The following is a 25,821-nucleotide window of genomic DNA, read 5'->3' as shown; positions in this document are numbered from 1 at the left end:
TATATCCCGCCCTTCTCCGAAGACTCAGGGCGGCTTACAATCTAAGCACAAATCAAATGTGCTTAGCAATTTATTCTGATTGAGTGAAAATGCTTTTATGTGCTCATACATTTGTAGACCATTATTAGTGAGCACTAAGTACATTTAGTTTCTTATCTCATGTTTTGTGTACAGTGAAAGCATCTCTTCCATCTTTTTGGATTTCTAATATGTATGGTTAGCACAGAAAAGAGGTAGAGTGCATCATGGCTCTAGAGTATTTATTGGCATTCGTCATTAGTTGCACCATTAGGTTTGCCCAGGTTAAAAATTTATCCCAGGGCTGAGGAGTGCACCATCTTCAGTGTAATCTAATATGTTCAACTTTGGTTCTAGCATTGTAGAGGTCCTTTTTAGTAGATAGGACAAGATATTAATGGCCATTTTGACTCTATCATAGCAGTAGTAGCTATTGCACATAGGGAAGTAAGTGGCAGATGGGATGCATTATTGGAACACCCACCCAACACAAGGGTAAATGCATGAATGAGGGCAGAAAAGGTTTTAGCAGAAACATAATGAAGTGATGTTAATGGGAGGAGGTCTTGGCAGTGTCAAGAATTTTAACACAAATGAATGTCTAAGCATAAATCACATATGTGGATATGAAAAGTCTGCACACCTCTGTTAAAATGACAGGTTTTTAAGAGGTAAAAAAAATCAGACCAATATAAATCACTTTGGATTTTTTTGTACCTTTAATATAATGTATAAGCTGTATATTTAATTGAAAAACAAACAAAAAATCTTTGAGGGGAAAAAGTAACAATAAAAAACTTATAACATTAAAAGACTATGATTGAAAAGTGTGCATACCCTCTTATAAGTAGGGATGTCACTGTGTTCAGAATTAACTAACCACATTCAAACTAAAGTTAAATAATAGTACATACCTTCAATCAACTAAAGCAGGGGTCCCCAACCTATGGGCCATGGCTCACTACCAGGCAGCAATCTCTTAGCCAGTGGACCACCAAAATGGCTGGCTGGTGCTAGCCATGGCTAGCCCCCCACTCACGCTAGTGCCCACAGCCCCATTTGTGCTTGCATGTGGGTGTGAATGGGGTTGCTAGCCCTGGCAGGTGTACATGGCCCATTTGCGCATGCGTGAACGGGGCCACTAGTGCCAAGTGGATTGCGTGGCCCATTTGCGCATGCACAAATAGGACTGATAGCCCAGGCGGGTGTGTGTGGCCCATTTGTGCATGCATGAATGGGGCCACTAGCGTGGGTATGTGCATGGCCCATTCATGCATGAACATGGCACCAGTGCATGCCACATGCTCAAACAGGGCTGCTAGTGCCACACCAGTGCACACAGCCACATTTGCGTGTGCATGCGTGCACTAATTTGGAAGCTGTTCTCCTTCCCTCTGGGCTGTGAGCCTGGAAAGGTTGGAGACCTCTGAACTAAAGTGACTTTGATCAATCCCATATAAAGTTCAGTGGCTGTAGTAAGATACTTTTGACATTTATTTAGTTGCCTCTAACAACAAAGGTCTTGGGCTGCAAAGAGCTTACAAAGCATTAAAGAGATCTCTTTTTTTAAATCCCATTTATATCCCGCCCTTCTCCGAAGACTCAGGGCGGCTTACAATTTAAAGCACAAATCAATGTGCTTAGCAATAGCCTTCATTCTATTTATATGCCTGCTTATTAGGGCTTTCGCCCCTTCCCCCAGTGGCATTATTACAAAGTCAGCATATTGCCCCCAACAATCTGGGCCCTCATTTTACCTACCTATAGAAGGAAGGAAGGCTGAGTCAACCTTGAGCCTGGTGGGATAAGAACCTGCACTAATTGCAGGCAGCTGGTGTTACTTAAGGAGGCATTAGCCCACTGCTCCACCAAGGCTCTTGGTGAAAGATACCAGTCAGAAGAAAGGTACAACTTCCAAGGCATTGGGTATAACATGGATCACAGTGAAGACACTCATCAACAAGGGGAGAAAATATGGCACAACAGTGATATTACCAAGAACTAGATGTTCTTCCAAAATTGATGAAAAAACAAGAAAAAAACTGGTCTGAGAGGCTGCTAAGAGGCCTACTAAAGTCGCTGTAGTGTTGTTGTTGTTGTTAGCTGCGAAGTCGTGTCCGACCCATCGCGACCCTATGGACAACATTCCTCCAGGCCTTCCTGTCCTCTACCATCTTCTGGAGTCCATTTAAGCTCACGCCTACTGCTTCAGTGACTCCATCCAGCCACCTCATTCTCTGTCGTCCCCTTCTTCTATTGCCCTCGATCTTTCCCAGCATTAGGCTCTTCTCCAGTGAGTCCTTCCTTCTCATTAGGTGGCCAAAGTACTTGAGTTTTAGCTTCAGGATCTGGCCTTCTAAAGAGCAGTCAGGATTGATCTCCTCTAGGACTGACCGGTTTGATCGCCTTGCGGTCCAAGGGACTCGCAGGAGTCTTCTCCAGCACCACAGTTCAAAGGCCTCAATTCTTTGGCGCTCAGCCTTTCTTATGGTCCAACTTTCACTGCCATACATTGCAACTGGGAAGACCATAGCCTTGACTATACGCACTTTTGTTGACAGGGTGATGTCTCTGCTTTTTAGTGTGCTGTCTAGATTTGCCATGGCTTTCCTCCCCAGGAGCAAGCGTCTTTTGATTTCTTGGCTACAGTCCCCATCTGCAGTGATCTTGGAGCCCAGAAAAATAAAATCTGTCACTACTTCCATTTCTTCCCCGTCTATTTGCCAGGAATTGAGAGGGCCAGATGCCATGATCTTGGTTTTCTTAATGTTAAGTTTCAACCCAAGTTTTGCACTCTCCTTCTTCACCCGCAACAAGAGGCTCTTTAGTTCTTCTTCACTTTCTGCCATTAGAGTGGTATCATCTGCGTATCTCAGGTTGTTGATATTTCTTCCGGCAATCTTAATTCCAACTTTTGATTCATCTAGCCCTGCCTTTCTCATGATGTGCTCTGCATATAAGTTAAATAGGCAGGGCGACAGTATACATCCTTGCCGGACTCCTTTCCCAATTTTGAACCAATCAGTGGTTCCGTGTCCAGTTCTCACTGTTGCTTCTTGACCCGCATATAGGTTTCTCAAGAGACAAATAAGATGGTCTGGTACTCCCATCTCTTTAAGAACTTGCCACAGTTTGTTATGATCCACACAATCAAAGGCTTTAGCATAGTCAATGAAGCAGAAGTAGATGTTTTTCTGGAACTCCCTAGCTTTCTCCATGATCCAGCGTATGTTGGCAATTTGATCTCTAGTTCCTCTGCCTCTTCGAAATCCTGCCTGTATTTCTGGTAGTTCTCGATCCACATACTGCTGAAGTCTAGCTTGTAGGATTTTAAGCATGACTTTACTAGCATGAGAAATGAGTGCAATGGTGCGATAGTTTGAACATTCTTTGGCACTGCCTTTCTTTGGAATTGGAATGTAAACTGATCTTTTCCAATCCTGTGGCCATTGTTGAGTTTTCCAAATTTGCTGGCAAATTGAGTGTAGCACTTTTACTGCATTGTCTTTTAAGATTTTGAATAGCTCAGCTGGAATACTGTCACTTCCACTAGCTTTGTTGTTGCTCAGCTTTTCTAAGGCCCACTTCACTTCACATTCTAGGATGTCTGGCTCGAGGTCAGTGACCACCTCATTGTGATTATCAGGGACGTTAAGCTCATTCTTGTATAGTTCTTCTGTGTAATTTTGCCACCTCTTCTTAATCTCTTCTGCCTCTGTTAGGTCCCTGCCATTTTGGTCCTTTATCATGCCCATTTTTGCATTAAACGTTCCCTTCATTTCTCCAATTTTCTTGAAAAGATCTCTGGTCCTCCCTATTCTATTGTTTTCTTCTATTTCTTTGCACTGTTCATTTAAGAAGGCATTCTTATCTCTTCTAGCTATTCTCTGGAATTCTGCATTCAATTGGGTGTATCTTTCTTTTTCTCCCTTGCCTTTCGCTTCCCTCCTTTCCTCAGCTATTTGCAAAGCTTCCTCAGACAGCCATTTTGCTTTCTTGCATTTCTTTTTCTTTGGGATGGTTTTGGTTGCTACCTGTTGTACAATGTCGCGAACCTCTGTCCATAGTTCTTCAGGCACTCTGTCTATCAGATCTAATTCCTTAAATCTATTTGTCACCTCTACTGTATATTCAACAGGGATATGATTTAATTCATACCTGAGTGGCCTAGTGCTTTTCCCTACTTTCTTCAGTTTAAGCCTAAACTTTGCAAGGAGAAGCTCATGGTCTGAGCCACAGTCAGCTCCTGGTCTTGTTTTTACTGACTGTATAGAGCTTCTATACAGCTTCTATACAGTCAGTAAAAACTGCTAAGGCTGCTAAGAGGCCTACTAAAGTCGCTGTAGTAGTTTATGTCAAATATTGATTGTGTACTATGTGTGACGACAATCTCCCATATTCTACATATGTCTGGCTAGAAGGTAGGGTGACAAGATTGAAGCTTTTTTATTACAAAGAAAAACATCCAAGCCAATCTACATTTTTCAAAAAACAACATTAGGTTTTACAAAAGCTTCTGGGAAAATATATTATGGTCTGATTTGATCATGGACTCATGGATTCATAGAATCGTAAGACTGGAAGAAGCCTTGGAGAACTTCTATCTAGTCCAATTCCCTTCCCAAGGCAGGAGTTGGCTATAATTCCAAGAAGTATGTTTGGTGCAAAAACAACATAAAAAGGTAAAGGTAAAGCTTCCTCCGCACATGCGTGCTAGTCGTTTCCGACTCTAGGGGCCGGTGCTCATCTCCGTTTCATAGCCGAAGAGCCAGCGCTTGTCCGAGGACGTCTCCGTGGTCATGTGGCCGGCATGACTAGACGCCAAAGGCACATGGAACGCTGTTACCTTCCCACCGTAGTGGTCCCTATTTTTCTACTTGCATTTTTATGTGCTTTCAAACTGCTAGGTGGGCAGAAGCTGGGACGAGTAACAGGCGCTCACTCTGCTACCCGGCACTCGGTATTTGACCCGCCAAACTGCTGACCTTCCAATCGACAAGTTCAGCGTCCTAACCCACTGAGCCACCGCGTCCCTAAAAAACAACATAACCCAAAGTATACTATACCAACAGTGAAGAACAGTGAAGAATATTACTACATCTTTCAAAAAAGACCATTCTTGCTTACAGAAAGCAATCCTGTGTTCAAAATGAAAAATGTGTTTCTTTTTATGTGGAATGGATGTTCATTAAACTAAATGCACTTGTAAGCCCATATTGTAGACTTTAATTAAATGTGCAAAAATCTAAGATGACCTATGCATGTGCAGAGGCTTGTATGCATTTCCATGTAGTATATTTACCTGAAGACTTTGAAAAACAGAGGATGTACCTATGTATTTATTAGATTTTTATCCTGCCTTTGTTTATAAGTAACAGAGCAAAGAATATACATAATTCATCGTCTTCCTCCTATTTTTTCCAGAACAAACCCATGAGGTGGTTTGAGCTGGGAAAGTGATTGGCCAAAGTCACCCAGCCAGTTTTCATGCCTAAAGTGGGACTAGAACTCAGTCTTCGGGTGGCTAGGCCAGCACATTAATCACTAGGCCAAACAGGTTCTCTACAGTATATGGATGGAAACTAACCGAAGAGAAAAGCAACCTAGAACTAAGGAGAAATTTCCTGACAGTCAGAACAATTAATCAGTGGAACAACCTGCCTCCAGAAGCTGTGAATGCTCCAACACTGGAAGTTTTTCAGAGGAGACTGGACAGCCATTTGTCCAAAATAGTATATGGTTTCCTGCCTGAGCAAGTGGTTGGACTAGATGACCTCCATGGTCACTTCCATCTTTTATTATTATTATTGTTATTGTTATTATTATTATTATTATTATTATTATTTAGACGGCTATACATATACATTTTCTTGACATTGGCACTGATATTGGTCAACGCCTGAGGAATGTCAGGCATTGACATTCCTTTACATGTAGAAGTACCATGAGAAGCTGGTTAGGATACAGCAGCTAATAATATTCAGTTCACCTCTACTGACAGACTCCTCAACTGATTGGGTGTTTTTGGTCCATGGAGCAATCACTGCAAATCTGGTGCCATATGTAAAATTCAAACTAAATTGGACATGAATTTGAATGAGAGCAACAGCTCTTAATGATGTAAAGGTTTTCTGTCCTCACTGAACAATAAATGTTTCACAACAGCTGTATACATTCTAAGGCAGAGGTCTTTTCCGGAGAGCAGCTTTCAAATTAGTGCATGTGTGCGCATGTAAATGGTGCGGCACTAGTGGCCTCATTTGTGCATGTGGCATGCACTGGCACCATGCGCATGTGCAAATGAGCCATGCACACCCACCCGGTGCTAGCGGCCCTGTTTGCACATGTGCGAACAGGCTGCACACACACACTCATGCTAGCAGCCCTGTTCACACATGTACAAATGGGCCGCACACCTGCCTGGGCTAGTAGCCCCGTTCGTGCATGTGCAAATGGGCATGCAACCCTCTCGGCGTTAGCAGCCCTGTTCATGCATGTGCAAATGGGCTGTGCACACTCGCCCAGCACTAGCGGTTCCATTTATGCCTGTGTGCATGCGCAAATGGGGCAGAGGGCACTAGCGCGAGTGGGCAGCTAGCCATGGCTAGCACCGGCCAGCCATTTACGCGGCCCACTGGCCAAGAGATTGCAGCCCAGTAATGGGCCACGGCCCATAGGTTGGGGACTCCTGGGGTAGGGGCCACAACCAAGAAGATTTTCCTTCTACCCAGAAGATATGGATTTTTAAAAGATCCATATCGGAGAGATCTTAAGGAGGCCTTTTCTAGATAACAAGATAGAATATTTATTTATTTATTTATTTTAATCCCATTTATATCCCGCCCTTCTCCAAAGACTCAGGGCGGCTTACAATTTAAGCACAAACCAATGTGCTTAGCAATAGCCTTCATTCTATGTATATGCCTGCTTATTAGGGCTTTTGGGCCCCCCCAAGCGGCATTATTACAAAGTCAGCTTAATTGCCCCCAACAATCTGGGTCCTCATTTTACCTACCTCGGAAGGATGGAAGGCTGAGTCAACCTTGAGCCTGGTGGGATGCGAACCTGCACTAACTGCAGGCAGCTGGTGTTACTTAAGGAGGCATTAGCCCACTGCTCCACCAAGGCTCCTTTTAGGATATTCCTTTTAGAATAGCCAGAATCATTTTGGGTAAGGCAGACTCCAGCGTAAGCCAGTGTCATGTAATGTTAGACTTGGTAGATATTAATCAACACTTTGAATTGAACCTGGAAGCCTACTGATATGAAAATGATATCTTTTCTGTCAAGGTAAGATCTGCCTACCAGAATTTGGTTATTGAATTCTTTATCTGCTATAAACTTTCCTTTCCCCTTCAAGGGAAGTCCTCTAGAGGGGATATTGAGTGATGATAAGGATGTGTCCTTGTCACCAATGCTTTCTAGGTCGGGTGAGGCTGTAAATCAGTATAAGACCTACATGCTGCTCAAGGAGAACTTACAGGTCCAGGAGGACCCCACAATCTCTATGAGTGACAGATATGCTCCTTTTTCACTATTTACAGATCTAGAAATGATATTTCAGGGTGAATGAGATATCATGGACTAGCAATAACTCCAACTTGCCAGGGTTTTCTAAGGTACAACTTAGAAAACAACTTTAGCAAATTACATTAATTCTTATAGTTTTCTCCTAGTTTTCAAAACAACAGAAAGGAAACTGTTCCACTTTGGCAGCTTTAAGATGTTTTGAATTTGGTACACTTGTTTAAGATGCAATTAATCATACATCTGAAGGATTTTACCTAATGAGAATCTTTTTTTAATAGTACCACAAATACTGCAAGCTAATTCTGCCTACAGCCTGGAGTTTGATCCTGACTGGCTCAAGATTGACTCAGCCTTTCATCCTTCTCAGGCGAAGACCCAGACTGTTGAAGGAAATACGCTGACTCTCTAAACTGCTTAGAAAGTGCTATAAAACACTATGAAGAGGTATAAATCTAAGTGCTATCACTACAACTGCCTGGACATTTTTTTTAAAAAAAATCCTGCTTTTTAAATAAATGTACAGGTTGTCCTTGACTTACAACCATAATTGGGATTGGAATTTTAATTACTAACTGATGCAGTTATTAATTAATTTATCACATGACTGGTCCTGATTTTATGATCATTTTCATAGCTGTTAAGTGAATCACCAAAGACATTAAGCAAATCAGGAAGTTATTATGTGAATCACATGATTGTTATGTTAATCTAGCTTCCCCATTGATTTTCCTTGTTGCAAGGAGGCCAGGAAGGCTGCAAATTGCAATAGTTGTAGACTGCTGCAACCCTCATAAATGTTGGCTGATTGCCAAGTGCCCAAATTGCAAACACTTGACTATGGGAGTTGCAATGGTTGTAACTTCAAAGACAGGTCATAAATCACCTTTTTCAACACCATTGTAAATTTGAACCATTGTTAAATGAATGGTTGTAAGTCAAGGTCTACCTGTGTATCATAGAACTACATAATACTTATACCAGTTTTCATGATCTGGCTTCCTTCAATGGATTCTGAGCACTGTAATTTGAGAACTTAAATTGAGATGTTGAGGGACTAAAATAATTCAAGTAATGACTCGCAGAAGGTCAATTGCTGGGGAAATTAGGGGATTCAGGCAGTTCAAATGAGTGTAAATATTTATTGCAAGGTTTAGCTCTCTAAAAAAATCTGAACTAATAATGGTCAAGGGAAATTTGTGGAAGTTAAGGATAGAAAGAAATTAAAGGTGAGCTGGACTTAGATCTCTTGGAAGTGTGCAGGAACTCGTGACTGATGACATGTTTGATCCCTCCCTTGGGTTCAGCTTGGTCATCTCCTTTACTGCACCATCATGAAGCAAAATGGCAAAAAATCAGCGATGAGATATTGTCAAGAAATAATCAGAACCTGTTGGGTTTTTATAAAAGTATACAGTATATTTAAAAATTTGTGGTGCCTCATACAATCCACTGACAATGTGAAAATTTTCTTAGGGCAAAATTTATTGTGTCACATGAAGCATACTGCAATTTTCTTCCAGCTCTTTACCTCTCTATATAATCTGCAGTAAGGTATGATATGGGGAGGGGGGAAGTCAGAAAAATAGGTACTTTACTAACAGCAATTTTAGATTATCATGACAATTTTAGCTGCATTTACCTATCTACTTGAATGCTAGTCATTAAGGAATTGTAATTTGCTTTAACAGTTTGATGTGGGCTGGTGTATAATTTTATGCTTTAGAAGTTTTCATGCTGGTTAATGCTTTTAAAATCTAATTGATTCAATATCTGAGTTTGTTCAGATGAGGACCGATTAAAAATACTATTTCATGCTTACTGGTATTAGTCTTGTAACCTGATATTAGGACATAGGAAATGAACAAAAGGAACAACAGAATTACTATTAAAAAAAGCTGTTCAAAAGAAAGCGTCACATTGTGAAGATAGACAGAAAGTTATTTTACAGACTTTGGCCTCAAAGGAGGAGGAGTGGCTCAAATTGGTGAAGGGTCAAGTAAAATTTGGGGCATAATGAATACTCCCTAAAAACAAGTCACAATCTCCTGATTTCTAGGCTGGCATTTTAACCACTATACCAAACTGAAGGCCTGAAATACAACCTTGCTTTGAGAACAATTATAATGGTCATGACTGGGACTACACAGCCAGAGAGTGCTTACCTCCCTATTTGGATGGAACTAGGTAGTTATAGTTGCTAGCCATGGATGTTTTCTGTCCACCCAAAAAATTATTAAGTTCCAATGTGGATGAAAAAAAATAACCTTTTTGCTTTTTGACGCATTAGTCATGTCTAATGAACTGGATCAGATCTTCAAACATATATTGCTTCCTTGTGGAATAAAATAAATAGACTCATTCACAATATTCTTATGTTCTAAGTAGTTTTTGGCTTTATGGTGTACATGCTTCAGGTCTGCACATGGATGAGCCAAAAGTCCTGGAGGTTATTATCCAGAACCACTCAAGAGGTTATCACTGAATATTTTCCCCCAGTGTCACAACTGAGCTGGTCATTGACTAAAGCACAGTGATTTGATCCAATTTAATATGGCTTATTAGTTCAGGCATAGCATGTAACATAGTCACTGTTTGGTTAACCCAAGTTTTATAGATAAATCCAGCTTTAGTTTAGCCATTCCAAAACTGGCATAGAAAATACTGTGCATTTATATACCAGATGATAGTCCAGCTGCTCACACATAGGAAAGATGATGGCTGTGATGGCTGCTGTTACCCCAAAGGAATCTGTCCCAAATTCTCTACCAGTCTTGTCTGTTAATCAAAGCACTTTTGTTGGTCTTCTTAAGAACTACTAAAACAACCAAGCTTAGAGAGCTCCACAACAACTAAAATGCCATTGAGGAACGTGAGAGAGAATTGTCTGTTTTTTATTCCAGCATTATTTTCCTGCAAAAAATGAAATCAAGAAGACACTGAGACTCAAAAGGAGAAAAAAAATAGCAACACTTTATTTATTCAATTAAATCCTTTCATAGATTAAAAAATATCTAGGTTTGTTCTAATGAAAGGGGAACATTTTAGATATTTTGTGGCTGATCAGAAATAAATAACCCTCATACATGGGGCTCCTAAACCTATAGAAAGATGTACAGTATATTTTGTATAGATTGTAAATACTTTATTTATTAAATTTGTATGCTGTCCATCTCTCTAACAAGTTACTCTGAAATAACAAATGAAATCTTTTAGTCATAGACTAACATATATTGTAAAAATGGTCACTAAAATGTATGCCTTGATTCAGAGGAAGCAGGATTTGTACTATATTTTAAAATTATTATGCCTGTTAAAAATAAAAATATTTGGTATTACAATATTGATATGATATAATATGAATATAAAGATAGTATGGGAATAAGGGTTAAAATAAGTGAAGAACAAATAATAGTACTTTATATTGCCAGCCTAACAGGATTTTTTTTTAACTACAAAAATTTCAAAGATGCATTAATGGAGATGGGGAACTATTCAGTGGCAACACTGATACAACAGGACTGAATGATGTGAAATTCCTCTGTTGTGCTTGAACTAGAAGTTAGTTGAATTCCAAGGAGTGACCTGCATTTTGATGGTTTGTTGAAGTGAACATTATCGATAATTAAATGTGGAGCCAAAAATGGTATGAGCCATTGGCTCTTGGATTAGATGGCAAAAATGAAATAAAAGTATGGGATCGTAATATTAATCTTTAAAAAGTTTTTTAGAAGCACTAGTGGAAATATGAACACTTTTAAGAAATGTATCAAAACATTCCAGTTCTGTAATAGTTTTAATTTCATGTCTTCAATCAATTGGATGGACCCTATTTGTGGTTTTAGTAGAAGGTGCAGATCACTGGGGTAGTGCCCAAGAAGAAAGGTAACCCCTTCTCAGTGTTGTATCATTGTTTTGGAATTCTCCAAAATACATGCTACCTGACTTTAAAAAAAAATGTATGCTTCATGCTCTCTTTTTGAAAAAGGAGCCCTTGTACCTAATTGTATGTTTAATAGAGGTGATATTATTGTTTTCTTGAAGATTGTTTTATTGTTCTTCTGTATGTTGCCAAGGATTAATCTGAATGGCCATTTAATAGAATTAAAACTAATCTAAAGGATATACCAGTGGATAATTCAAAGGCGTTTCAATTTTTACATATTTTTCTCTCCCTCTCTCTGACTTAGAGGCTGCTGTCATTAAACTGACCTGAAGTAAAATGTTTTACTTTTTCAGTGAGTCTCAAAGCATTCCTTTTGATTCTCAAAATGGAAAAGAACCTGATTTTGAGGTAGCCTTAAGGATCAAAGTGTATACCTTAAGCTTCTGCATTTTGCTCCTTTAACCTTTCCATCCCTACAAAACACACAAGCATGGACATGCATACAGACAAAGGTAGAGGTAGGGATAGGGATAGGGATAGGGATAGGGATAGGGATAGGGATAGGGATAGGGATAGGGATAGGGAGAGAGAGAGAGAGAGAGAGAGAGAGAGAGAGAGAGAGAGAGAGAGAGAGAGAGAGAGAGAGAGAGGATCAATGAGGTACATGAAACATCTGTAACATCTGTAACCCACAGACCAAGAACTGCCTAGGTAGAAATGCACATTTAAAAATAATTACCGAGATTTAAACAGAAATGTATCAAATCCCAGGAAAGTTGGTTCCAGATGGCCACTTGGCTGCTTACTTCATTATTTGAATGCTAAACTGCTCCTGTGTGTGCTTTCCCTTCTTAAAAGCCATTAAAGGCAGATGTGCTGATGTCAATCAAGTAGTGACGTGCTTCTGGGCTGTATGGCCACAATCTAGTTTAATGACAGGTGAGGCAATCCAAAATAATAAACAATAATAAATATATAGTCAAGGATAAAGCACTACCAATGGAAATGTAATAATGTAAATGATCTCTATATTGAGATCATTACAGACCAAATTGAATAAAATTATTAGACAAAATACAATCTAAAAACCATCTTCAAAACAATGAAGAAAATCTAAGAAATCATTCCATTACCCATAGATGGCAGAAATCCATTTTAATTATCTGGACTTTACCACATATCCTGTAGTTGTGGACAGGTATATATTGGAACCACAAAATGTAGCATTAATATTCTATTACTACTACTACATTCATGTCAGGACCTTCCAAGGTATTTCTGGGCTGAAAGGATTAGCTGGTGACACCACCATTGCCCAGGGGATGCCCAAGGGGAGTTCTTTCATGTCCCTGTTATTTTCCCTCTGGTGGTACCTATTTATGTGCTTTGCATTTGCAAGGGCAGTAGCTGGTGCAAATTTATAGCTGCTCATTCCATCATATGGGGTTTCAAACGGCTGAGCTGTTGACATCTCAATGGTCTTTTGACTTGGTGTTCTAACCACATGAGCCACTGCAGCCCTTTGAAATATTCTATTGAATGTATATGAAAGGCATTGCCTTTTCAATAGAGGCTGAACATTCAGTAATGGAACATGTCCTGATTCATAATAGACAGAAAATTCAATTCAAAAACATATAAATTTTGGCAACTACTTCAGACCATGACATACGATAACACATAGAAACTATTGAGATACATAACATCCCCACAACTTGAACAAGAAGAAAGGGAATTTGAAAGTCAACAAAATTTGGATCCCAACTTTACATTACACCAAGATTGAACAGCCCTTAATTAACCAACTGCAAAAGAGTCTGTGGAAGCTTCACATACAAGAAAACCAATCAGTAGGTGTTTCAAAGAAAGGTCAATCAGGAATTAATTCTCTTAGAATTTCCTCAAAATAAACCAATCTGAAGCTTACCTGGACCAAAAAACCAACCAGGAACCAGCATTTTTTAGATTCTGGTGACATGGACAACTCTTTGTCTGTTCAACTGAAAGATCAATCAGAATGCCCAGAATCTGTAATGGATTACCCACTTACAAAAAAGATCAATCAGAATCTGTAACAGATTGCCCAGATATAAATACAAAGCTGAGTAAGTCCTTCCTCAGTAGCCTGTCAACTCTTGACAAGTATGCTATGGAGGAGATCCCTTTGCCTTTGTATATGCCAACCAGAATATTAGCCTAGAAACCCACCACAACTTTCTAAAAACTAGATCATCCTTATGATGAATTCAAATCCCTCCTGTAACTCATTCCTTTCCAAAAATCAAGTGTTTGTTCCCCCTTTTAATTAAAGCTGAAAACGGTAGATTTAGCAGAGCATAGGGACTCCTGTTCTTCAGAACAGTCGCACATTTTCCTGCAGGTACCTGGAGAGATTGTAAGTAGAGAGATTGCACAGTGTTATTTGGAGCAAAGATTAAAAGGGGGTCAGAATTAGGAAAGTCTGACTCAGGTGACATAACTAGGGGAAAATATTTTTGTATAAAAAGAGTTAAAATCTGAGTTGAAAAAGTTCACTTAGGTCAGTGAAACCAATCTTTTTTTAGTGCAGGAATGCGAATCAAAGCACCTCAAACAGATGACCATCTAATTCAGCTTGAATACAATCATTAAAAGGGAACCACCACCCCCATACACTATTGAGCTGCTGATAGTGTTGAGATTTACTTGGGATCTATCTTCCTAGAATTGATATATCCATTGCTCCTCTTATCACAAAGAGACTCATCTGTATTAAAATAACACAGAATATTCATCTGTACTAAAATAACACAGAATAAGGAGGAGTAACTTCAAAAGGATGTACAAATAGTCAAAAGGTACTTTATCCCCTGAGAAAAGGTTTCATACAAAAAAAAAAGGATTATATGTTACCAGCATGCCAGTCTATGTGGGAGCTGTCTCTTATAATATCTTTCTACTGGCTACCTGTTCTCACTCTGCAGTATGAGATAACTTTGACAAAGAGTAGGAGGACAAGGCCTGGTTGTTCCATTAAGTGTGAAAAAAGAAGTGGAATGCTCACATTCAGTGTCGGGGTCCCTGTACTTGTTATGGCAGATTTTCTGGGAAAATCTCAAAGATCTCCAGCTTTTGTTTCTCCTGATGTTGTCTTTAGAAAACTTATTAATCCAGGGGGAAAAACCCACACAGCAGTCTGACAATATAACTTACTCTTTGGAACTAAGATGACTGTGGGTTTCTCTTTCTTTTAATAGGTTCTAAGATGATGGGAGAACAATCTGTTGAAGCCTAAATATTCCCTGGAGCAGGTAAAGAAATGGGTCACTTAAAGAAGGGCTAAGCAAGCTACAGAAAGCTTGAAGACCATTGTTTCTGGAATTCTTTTGGACCCCTAATTAAGGAGGACAGAGTTGACAATATGCTGAGCTGCTGTTCCACTATTTCTTTCTTGAGATATATTGAGGGAATATTATCTGAATATTTTTTCTCTGCAGCTCCTGGCAGAATTTGGATAATTTTTGAACTTGATATTTCCCCCCTAACACACACAGTATTTGGTCCTATTCTAGTTAAGAGAATGGAATTGGAAGGGGGCACAAAAAAACCCCTTTCTCTATTTGAGAAGTATGCATGACTTTTTGTAACATGGGGGAAAACTTGACATTTGTATGAAATTTTGCATTTATGTGAAGCCAAGTGACTCACAAACAGACTCTGTTGAGGGAAATGTGGGATGTAAGAAGGTCGACAGCAAACAATCCCTATGGTGATGATGTTTTATCTGTTTCTGAAGAAGTGACACCTGGAAATCTCTTTCCTTAAATAATTATACCTTTCTAAGCATTACAAAGCAGTGCTTTGTGAAGTTTGATAATTGTGTCCTCTTCAAGGTTCAGCAAAGTTGCTCTTGCAGCTCATCAGTGTATGCACAGGCAGCCCATTCCCTGGGACTGCTCCTCAAAGATGAAGCAGCCTCAGTGTTTTGTGGCAAATCATTTGGTTCACATTTCGGAAAGTGACCTTTCAAATTCTTTGCATAGTCCTAGTAGTGCTTTTGAAGGGACGTGGTGGCTCAGTGGGTTAGGATGCTGAGCTTGTCAATCAGAAGGTCGGCAGTTTGGCGGGTCGAATCCCGAGTGCCACGTAACAGAGTGAGCACCTGTTACTCGTCCCAGCTTCTGCCAACCTAGCAGTTCGAAAGCACATAAAAATGCAAGTAGAAAAATAGGGACCATTACGGTGGGAAGGAAACAGCGTTCCATGCGCCTTTGGCATCTAGTCATGCTGGCCACTTGACCACGGAGACGTCCTTGGACAAGCGCTGGCTCTTTGGCTTTGAAACGGAGATGAGCACCGGCCTCTAGAGTCGGAAGCGCATGTGCGGGGGAACCTTTACCTTTAGTAGTGCTTTTAACTTTTTAAAGAGCTTCATAAGTATGCTTTCTTTGTCATGTAAGTTCTGTTAAATGCAGTAAAAGACATAGGGATCATACTAAGTGTCACTACTGATATGTTCTTTGGTCCCCACCTTTACATGTTCAACCCAGGGTATTAATCTAATCTTGGACATTATGGTGGGGTTTCCAAAAACCTAAAAACTAAGGCTGAAATTTCATGATATTAATAGATCTTATCAACTTCTGTAGAAACATGTAAGAATTCAGTAAGAAATTAAGTTTGCAGATCCCTTCCCCTCAAAAACACCTCGTGATAATTCAGCAGTCTTTGTGAAATTAAGAGACTGGTCATTCAGAGGCCAGAAAGATTTATTAGTTACTCTGGAATGAAGATCTGATGTGATCTGAAAATTAATCATGAGCTGATAACAGACATAGATTATGTATGGACAATTACAGTGAAATTTGGCCATTGACTGAAACAGTGGTGTAAAATTTTATATCTATTTGTGTAAATATGACAAGCCTACAAGAAGGGTAAGAAAAATTACAAACAGAGAGAGATCATCTTGTTTTGCTGTGTTTTTATTTCTCCTTTTGCCACTGATTTATAATATATATTGTATATTATATAATATATTTATTATTATTATAATGAATAATAATGAAGTTCTAGAGATGCCATTAATAGTGTGGTAGGCATATAAATACTATAAGTTAATTGCACCTGACCTATCTATATTTAGCCATGACTGGAAACCTTGCAAAAATGAGATTCTATGTCATGAAATACTTGTACATAAATTATAGTTATATGTGCAGTTATGGTCTTTTGCAAACCTTCCACCAAGAACATTCAGTCATAAGAAAAATCGAGAAGGTGAAATCATGCTTTCTTTTATCCTACTCATTGAACAGGTAAACAAGATTCTGGTTGAGAATTTTACCACAATCCCATAATAATCATTGTATTACCAACAATGTAATACATTGGAAAGATGGAAAGCTATGGAAGAATACATGAATGGTGTTGGTGTAGTTCAGATTTAGTGGAAGTAATTTTCTCTTTCCCCTTTCTCTTAATTTCTTTTACTAACATCTTCTTGATTACTAACAACTTTCTCTTCTTTCCTTAAAGTTGTCCATTCTGAAAAGAAGTAATCTTTTCTATCAGTGCAAACCAGTCTTGATTCTATTACTTTCCTGTGCCATAAACAACATATGCAATTAAAGAACCCAACCAACACTCTTCTAATGTCACTACAAGCATCCATTACACATTTATCCATAAATACATTAAACAACCAGAAGAATATTATATATCATTGACTTACTCCCTACTCAGTGTTGAATCACTTGCTAAGCAGCCCTTTTATTTTAGAAATGCTAAATTTCTATTATATATGCTCTGGTCCCATTCAGCAATCAACTCTATATTTGTGTAATATACTTTAAGTGCACGTGCGTTCTTTACATCAACAAACATATACCATAAAGCTTTCTCCTATTTAGAGGTTTCACAATTGTTGCTTGCATATAACATACTGTGACACCCTTCCACTCAATGATTATATTATGGCTTAATGCCCACATTCATACAACAGAGTAAACCTATTACTAGTTCTCACAACGTACTGAACCACAAAGAATTTTATTATGTTGTAGCATATTATACAAAAAATTTATGGCATAAAGATAATTCAAAGCAGAGGTTTTCTGTAATGGAACACTAGGTAGAATTTAAAATGTTTTCTTACTTTAAGCCAGGCTGAGTTCCTGAAATTCAGCTGGGTAAAACATGATTAAATAATTAACACTATTCATGTGAAGTGCTTCACTGACACCATTCCTTATTTTAATGCTTCTTGCTCTTAAGGTCTGAAAATATTTTTAAATTGGTTGCAGATCAAATAATGTTCAACTGCATATTTCACATAAATCAGCCTAAGCGTTATATTGCCATTGTTATTTTAAATGCACTTTCAAAAGACTTCTAAGTTGCCATGTTGCCGGATTAATGGGAATTTTATCGAAGTGGAAGTATTTAAGCTATTTGGGAGTTTTCTATCCTAAATATGTAGCTTTTCTTTTATAGTTTCAAAAACAGTGTAAATTAGTTAGCTCAGATCTTTAGTAAGAATCAAGACAGCTACCACCTTTTATTGTTTTCATTTTTAAGAAAAACTTTTTTTATAATGTACGTAAAATGAAACTACAATATAGAGATGGATAATATTCTGCAGACTTGTGGTTTTGAGTGGGCTTCCTTGTTGATTTTACCATGCCACTACAACATAAAAGATTCTTAAGAACTGGAGCAAATCAGTAAATCATAGCTGCTTTTTTTCAAATGTTGGAAAATTCCAGTCCCTCACAATTTTTGCAGAATTAGTTTTTACCTTTCCTACCACGCTTCTACTATAGATAAAACTCACAACACAAAATGGCAATCCTGATTGGTGGATGTTTTCTTTCTCATTTGATTACGGATGCCAGTGATGCACATGCACACAAAAACAATCACACAGAGAGAGCACTTCTCTCACTTTACTCAGCAGAGGTTAGGGAAAGAACCTCTAATGGAATCTCCCAGCATGGAACTTGTTCTTGTTTTGTTGCTATATCATTTCATAAGCTAACTTGCCCCACTTGCAATGCTGATCTGGCACCACTGAAGAATGAAAGGTTCTCTGGCTTCTTAGTGCATTTGCTGGTGTTTCAAGCAAATTGGCACCACCCCTTCCCATCCCCTAGGTGGGAATGCTTTCAGTTTCCCAAAGCAATGCAATACATGAACTCTGCAACTTATTTATTTCTCTTTCTATGCGGGAAAACAAAAGGGCCTTTGTTTAGTTCTTGGAGTCTTGGAAACTCAAGATTCAGGCAGTAAACTCAGCAACAGGCAAGTTTAATTTAAAAAGTACACTGATTATCTGGCATGCTCAACACTCAACCCTTGGCTGGCTTGGGCTGAGTAGTTTTTGGCTGAAATTTTCTTCTGCAAGGTCCAGCATCACAAAGCATCCCATACCATTTGTTTTTTTTAAAATCTAAGTAGGCAACGACTATGGGGATTAGATATTGCCTTTGAAGAATATTATTGCTGAGTGACAAATGGAATGGAGGATGATAGGGCTTTTTTTCTCATAGAACGCTTAGAACGGAGTTCCGGCACCTTTTTTGGATGGAACCTTGTAGGGTAGGCAAGGCAGGTTGTATAACATGTGTGAGTTCCGGCACCTTTTTCTTTTACAAAAAAAGCACTGGAGGATGGTATGGCAAAACTCCATGTTTCTCTCTCTCTCTCAGTATATGTATACTGTGAAAGCTTCGTTCAAAAGTGTGGTTCTGGTATGGGGCCTTCTATGACCTTATTGGTTACCCAGTCTCCTGGTTGCTAAACATAAATTTGATACACCCCTTTGTTGATATTTTATCAAACTAAATCTTAAATGGATCCCCTTACATACAATATATGCCCATAGAATATTGTACGTGACAGGGATCTGATTTCTACACTCATCCTGCCTCTCATCTTCAGGCTGATCTTCACCCCTTCCTTCGTTAGAAAATTGCTTATTCAAATAATGCTTGTTTATAGTTAATAATTACTGTGAGAACTTCTCTTTTTAGAAACAATATATCTAGAAGCAATGTTCTAAAAGGAAATACGAGTTCCACAGGTGCAATTTTCAGATTGTCAAGAGGCACAACAGTGAGTGGTCCAACTTTTTGATCAGTCAGAGCAGAACCTTGTGTTCCTTGTTTGCAGATTTTATTTTAATTATTTCATGTTAACACTTTTAATGAACTGGGATCCCAAGTCTTTCCAGAGCCAAAGGATAGGATTGTAAAATAAATTGTACAGCGGAACAATGTTTGGAAAGTTGCAATAAAATAACTAGACAGAGTCAGTTTTCATGAAATAAAAATGGCAACCCGAATAAGGTTCTAAAGCAGGGGCAGGCAACCTTGGCTCTTTTATGACTCGTGAACTTCAACTCCTAGAATTCCTGAGCCAGCTATGCTATGCTGGCTCAGGAATTCTGGGAGTTGAAGTCCACGAGTCATAAAAGAGCCAAGATTGCCTACCCCTATTCTAAAGGGACAATGGAAATGCTCTGCCACATTCTGTTCAGCCAGTGCTCCTCACAAACACAGATTTCCTTCAAATGAAAATGATATTTGATTTTTGTCAGGACTGTAGAACGTGAGGAATACTTTATATTCCTTTTCCACCAAGATGATAATTCTGATGAATATATAACCCCAAACAGACTTTTTCATTTTTTAAAAAAGTTGTGCAATAAACCAAGAGACCTGTTTAATATGACAGACTGTCTGGCACTATAGTGAGACTAGGTCTAAAATGGAAAAGCACCTAATGTTTTTTTGATGGCCAAGTTTGTTACAGCCAATTCACTGGTAAAAAATAAGGTATCTCACTGGATAAAATGGCGTGATAAAAGGAGGAATTGGGTCCAATACTGCTCCATGGAATGTCACCAAGAGTGAGGTATTTGAGTCTGGCATTACTTCCCACAACAGTTTTTCAAAACAAACAGAGACAACTTGAGATTCCTTCTTCAGAGCGACGCAGTAATTCTGGCTTTGTAGGGTGTGGTGAAGAATGTGATCTGCAGGTTAAAATATCAACTCCACCTCATGGAAGGGCTGACCGTGTGCAGTTGGCATTAGATACCTGAAGAGTCAGGCATCAGTTTAGTAACCAAGAGACTGTGAGTTCTAGTCCTGTCTCAGACATGAAAGTCAGCTGGGTGACCTTGGGTCAGTCACATAAATAACCAAATTTATTACTGTTTTTAACAGAATAGCAGAGTTAGAATGAATCTTGGAAGTCTTCTAGTCCAATCCCTTGCTCAAGCAAGAGACCCTATACACAGAGCCTTGGTGGAGCAGTGGGCTAATGCCTCCTTAAGTAACACCAGCTGCCTGCAATTAGTGCAGGTTCGCATCCCACCAGGCTCAAGGTTGACTCAGCCTTCCATCCTTCCAAGGTAGGTAAAATGAGGACCCAGATTGTTGGGGGCAATTAAGCTGACTTTGTAATAATGCCGCTTGGGGTGTGTGTGAAAGCCCTAATAAGCAGGCATATACATAGAATGAAGGCTACTGCTAAGTTTGTAAGCCGCCCTGAGTCTTCGGAGAAGGGCAGGATATAAATGGAATAAAAATAAAAATAAATAAATAAATAAAAAATTTCAGGCAAATGGTTGTCCAATTGCTTTTTAAAAACCTCTAGTATTGGAGCAGTCACAACGTTTGGAGAGAAGCCATTTCACTGATTAATTAATCAATCACTGTCAGGAAATTTCTCCTTAGTTCTAGGTTGCTTCTCTCCGTGGTTAGTTTCCATCCATTGTTTCTTGTTTTGACTTCTATTGCTTTGGAAAACAAGTTGACCCCCTCTTCTCTGTGGCACAAATATTGGAACACTGCAATCATGTCACCCATACTCCTTCTTTTCACTAAAGTAGATATACCCAATTCCTGCAACTGTTCTTCATATGTTTTATCCACCCACCTCTTATGAACCTTATTGTTCTTCTCTGTACTCTTTCCAGAGTCTCAACACCTTTTTGTATCATGGTGACCAAAACTAAATGCAGTATTCAAAGTGTGGTCTTATCAAGGCCTTATAAAGCATACTAACAGTTTGTGTGATCTTGATTCTATCCTTTTGTTAATGCAGCCTGGGATTGCATTGGCTTTTTGGCTGATGCTGCATACTGCTGGCTCATATTTAAGTGGCTGTCCACTACCAAGGGACGCAGTGGCTCAGTGGGTTAGGACGCTGAGCTTGTTGATCAGAAGATCGGCAGTTTGGCGTGTCGAATCCCGAGTGCTGCATAGCAGAGTTGAGCGCCTGTTACTCATCCCAGCTTCTGCCAACCTAGCAGTTCGAAAGCACGTAAAAATGCAAGTAGAAAAATAGGGACCACTCCGGTGGGAAGGTAACAGCGTTCTGTGTGCCTTTGGCATCTAGTCATGCCGGCCACATGACCACGGAGACGTCCTCGGACAAGCGCTGGCTCTTCGGCTTTGAAACGGAGATGAGCACCAGCCCCTAGAGTCGGAAATGACTAGCACACATGTGCGGGGGAACCACTCCCACTCCAAGATTCCTCTTGCAGTTTAATTTAATTTAATTTAATTTATTAATATTTCTATACCGCCCTTCTCCCGAAGGACTCAGGGCGGTGTACAGGGCAAGAATAAAACACAGAGACAGTTACTGCTATTGAGTGAAGTTTGATCTAATCTTTACCTGTACATTTGGTTTTTCTTGCTTAAGTGTAAAACCTTACTTTTTTCTCCATTAAATTTCATGTTGCTAGATAGGACCAATTGTTTAAGTCTGTCATTATCCATCCAGATCTTAACCCTACCTTCTGAGGTGTTGACTATCCCTGCCAGTTTGGTGTCATCTGCAAATTTGATTAGTTCCCCTTCTAATTCCTCATCTAAATGTTTTATGAAGATATTGAAGAGTACTGGGCCTAAAACAGAACTTTGGGTACCCCACTGCTTCCTTCCTTCCATGTAGTTGCAGTTCCATTAAGGACTATACATTGAATGTAATGTGTCAGCGAGTTACAAATCCACCTAGTGATGATGCTATCTATCCCATGTTTTTCTCTCTTCTCAAATACTTTACTGAAATTGAACTATGTCCACAACGTTTTGCTGGTCCACTAATTTAATCACTATGTCAAAGAATGAAATAAGATTTGTTTGCCATGAACTGTTTTTGACAAACCCATGTTGGCTTCTGGTTATAACTTTGCTTGCTTCTAGGTGTTCAAAATTATTATTTCTTACAGTTGCTATTCTTTAATGCTGTTTCCACAGTTACAGAGAGGACTACCTAGTAATGGAAAGTTCCATCAGTGTTGTGGTCTTTCTGATCCTCTCCTGCTGTCTCAGGGATGAAGGGGCAAAAGCTCATGACTCTGTCATCTATGTGGAAAATGGAGGACCCTGGGGCTTTTGGGGAAGAAAAGAATTTTGTCCAAGCGGCCACGCTTCTGGTTTTGTATTGAAGGTAAACACAAATATAAACACCGTACTTGTCCTTACTGTACCAGTTTTTTTCCTCAAACAGCTTTCTGATGAACAGCAAGTACCTCCCATTATCACTGAAGCTTCTGCAAAACTCTGCATAGTTCTCAGAGGCTTATACATTAATTAATGCTTTGGAATAGTTTTAGAACTTGAGAAATATACATTAATGTTACTTAGGATTCAGAGAAGGGAAATTAGGGTAACTAGGGTCAATAAATCAAAAGCTGTAAAGGTGGGTAAGTTTAGTCCTAAGAAAATAAGGCTGAGGGAGGAGATGATAGCATTCTTCAAACACTGAAAGGAGATTATGTGGCCGATGGTCAAGTACTGTTCTGTGCCAGAGTGGAGGAAATGAATTAATGGCTTTAAACAGGAAGGCAAATTTGGATTGAATCTATGGCTGGGATCCTTTGAACAAGTTGGGGATTGATTAGAATTCTAGTATTAGATTCTTGATTGATCTGATATATTCCTAGCTGGTACTTGGGTATTTTCTTAGGGATCTGACAGGACACATTGCCATATGTCTTGTTGGTATTTGATCACAGAGACAATGAAGTGCAGGGTTAGGGTGATCTGAGAGATGGTTACTGTTTCTATGAGTGAGTGGAATTCCTACTACCTTGAAGGAACCAGTGGTGCATTCACTCTTGAAGAACCCAACTCCCAACCTAACTGCTGGACAATATATACTGAAATCCAATTTCCCCTTCTTAGAGAAAAGTTTAGAGAAAGTAGTAGAGCAAAAACTGCAGAAAAAAAACCTTGGAGGAGGCAAATTATTTGATTCCCTCTGAGCTGAGCTCCAGAGTTGGCTGAAGGATAGAAAGTGCATTAATCAGTTTTGTGGAAGTCCTTCATCTGAACTTGGGTGGAAAAACTGGAGACTCCTAGTCCAAGTCCTATTATAATTTTGCGTTTGTTGTCATTATTCATGACATCTTTCTGGACTAACTAAAAGAGTTGCAAATAAGAAGGTGTTGTTTTACAGTGGTTCTACTTCTTCCTGAACTAGTTGATGAGGAACACAATTATGAATTCCTTTACTGCTGCTGTGTGAGATGTCAGACACCAGGTTTTTTTTACACTTATTATTGATTAACACCTTCATGAAAGCATTGAGAAAAATTATCCATTGCTAACAGAGGGACGCGGTGGCTCAGTGGGTTAGGACGCTGAGCTTGTCGATCAGAAGGTCAGCAGTTTGGCAAGTCGAATCCCGAGTGCCACGTAACAGAGTGAGCACCTGTTACTCATCCCAGCTTCTGCCAACCTAGCAGTTTGAAAGCACGTAAAAATGCAAGTAGAAAAATAGGGACCACTACGGTGCGAAGGTAACAGCATTCCGTGCGCCTTTGGCGTCTAGTCATGCCAGCCACATGACCACGGAGATGTCCTCAGACAAGCGCTGGCTCTTCGGCTTTGAAACGGAGATGAGCACCAGCCCCTAGAGTCAGAAACGACTAGCACACATGTGCGGGGGGAACCTTTACCTTAACAGAGGAGAATAGTTGTAGCTCAGGAATGAAATGAAGGGTTCTTAGTGCCTTCTGAGCTTTGATGTTTTCATGAAGACATTTCATTACCCAAAATAGGTAACACCATCAATTTTAGTGGCTTTATACTGTATTCTAGTGGCTTGCCCTGTCAGCGTTGCTGGGAGCAACCTAGGTGGTTCTTTGGTTGGGCTGTTTACTGTTAGCTTTTTTTGTCAGTTCCTTGATTGGGGTATTGCTTGTTTTTTGATTGCTGGTCTGATATTAATCTTGATGTTAAACTATGTACATTTGGGTATTGATTGAGGGTGGGGAGCTGCTTTGATGTTTTTGTTCCCCTTTTAGCTTGATTGTCTCTTTTGCATGGTATGTAGATGTTATCTATGTCTATGTGCCTGTTGATGGTGATTTGTCTGAATGCCAGGCTTCCAGGAATTCTCTACCATTTTCAAATTGGTTTGGTCTAAGATGCTCAAGTTTCCCAGTTAAAACTATAATTAAGTATATCATTGTGCTGTGAAAATTAGAGTTTTTACCATGTCTTCTGACTGCTAGTGGGTGTTAATGTATGTGTTCTGCATCTATTAGTTCACCTATAAGAATCATTGATATGTGGATGGTAACCAGTTATACATTTTTACCCCACAAATTGTAATAGTTGCCCTTACTTGTTGTTTGATAGCCATGATGGTTTGGTGGAACAAACAAAATAATAGAAAAACAAAAGCTAACTAACTAACTAACTAACTAACTAACTAACTAACTAACTAACTAACTAGGCTCTGGCATTGGAACTGTTAGATTTTTTATTGGCTCCTGTCGTAGTCTTGGGTGGAATCACACTTCTGTAAAAGACTATGTCGAAATTTGAGGTGTCTGGATTCAAAGATTCTATGTCATCGGCAGATGGAATGAGATGTTTTTTTGAGAGTGTTTAGAAGTAATATAAATTTTACCCATTAGGTTTTAGGAAATATCACACATATTTTTCAATATTTTAAATGGATAAAAAATTGTGTCTCTGAAAATCATTGACTGTGCTACAAAATACTAAGGACATGACTTGGGGATATTTTGAAGGCTACAGATTAGTCCTGGGGAGATACCTTCTGCTGAAGGACCACATACAGTAAAATCCATTTCTCTGTAGGATTTTGAAAAAGCAAATTAAATTAAAAAGAAAATAGAACAGGTCTTTGGACAGAGCTTCACTCCTAGAGAAAAGGGCAATTTTCTCTACAGCAGGGGTGTCAAACTCAATTTCATTGAGGGCCGCATCAGCATTGCGGTTGCCCTCAGGGGGCCGGGTGGGTATGGCCAGGGTGGGCATGGCCTACTGGGTGGGCGTGGCTAAAGTGCGTATGGCCTACTGGGTGGGCGTGGCCAGCTCTACATCGTTCGCATCAAGGGTGCCTATAGGGGCCTGGGC

At 39.4% G+C, this 25,821-nt stretch overlaps 1 protein-coding gene across 1 annotated transcript in view; it reads left to right on the top strand.

Moving 5' to 3' along the window:
• LOC310640393 (vitelline membrane outer layer protein 1-like) overlaps positions 1-25,821 on the top strand; it is a gene marked incomplete at both ends in the record, with an annotated part of 63,818 nt that overhangs the window by 28,462 nt on the left and 9,535 nt on the right. The gene's annotated exons all lie outside the window — the stretch shown is intronic.

The sequence above is a fragment of the Vipera ursinii genome (genome assembly GCF_947247035.1).
Source record: "Vipera ursinii genome assembly, chromosome: 4".
In the NCBI taxonomy this organism is placed as follows: domain Eukaryota; kingdom Metazoa; phylum Chordata; class Lepidosauria; order Squamata; family Viperidae; genus Vipera; species Vipera ursinii.
Note: the sequence above shows the minus strand (reverse complement) of the source record. Positions and strands in the feature narration are given on the sequence as shown.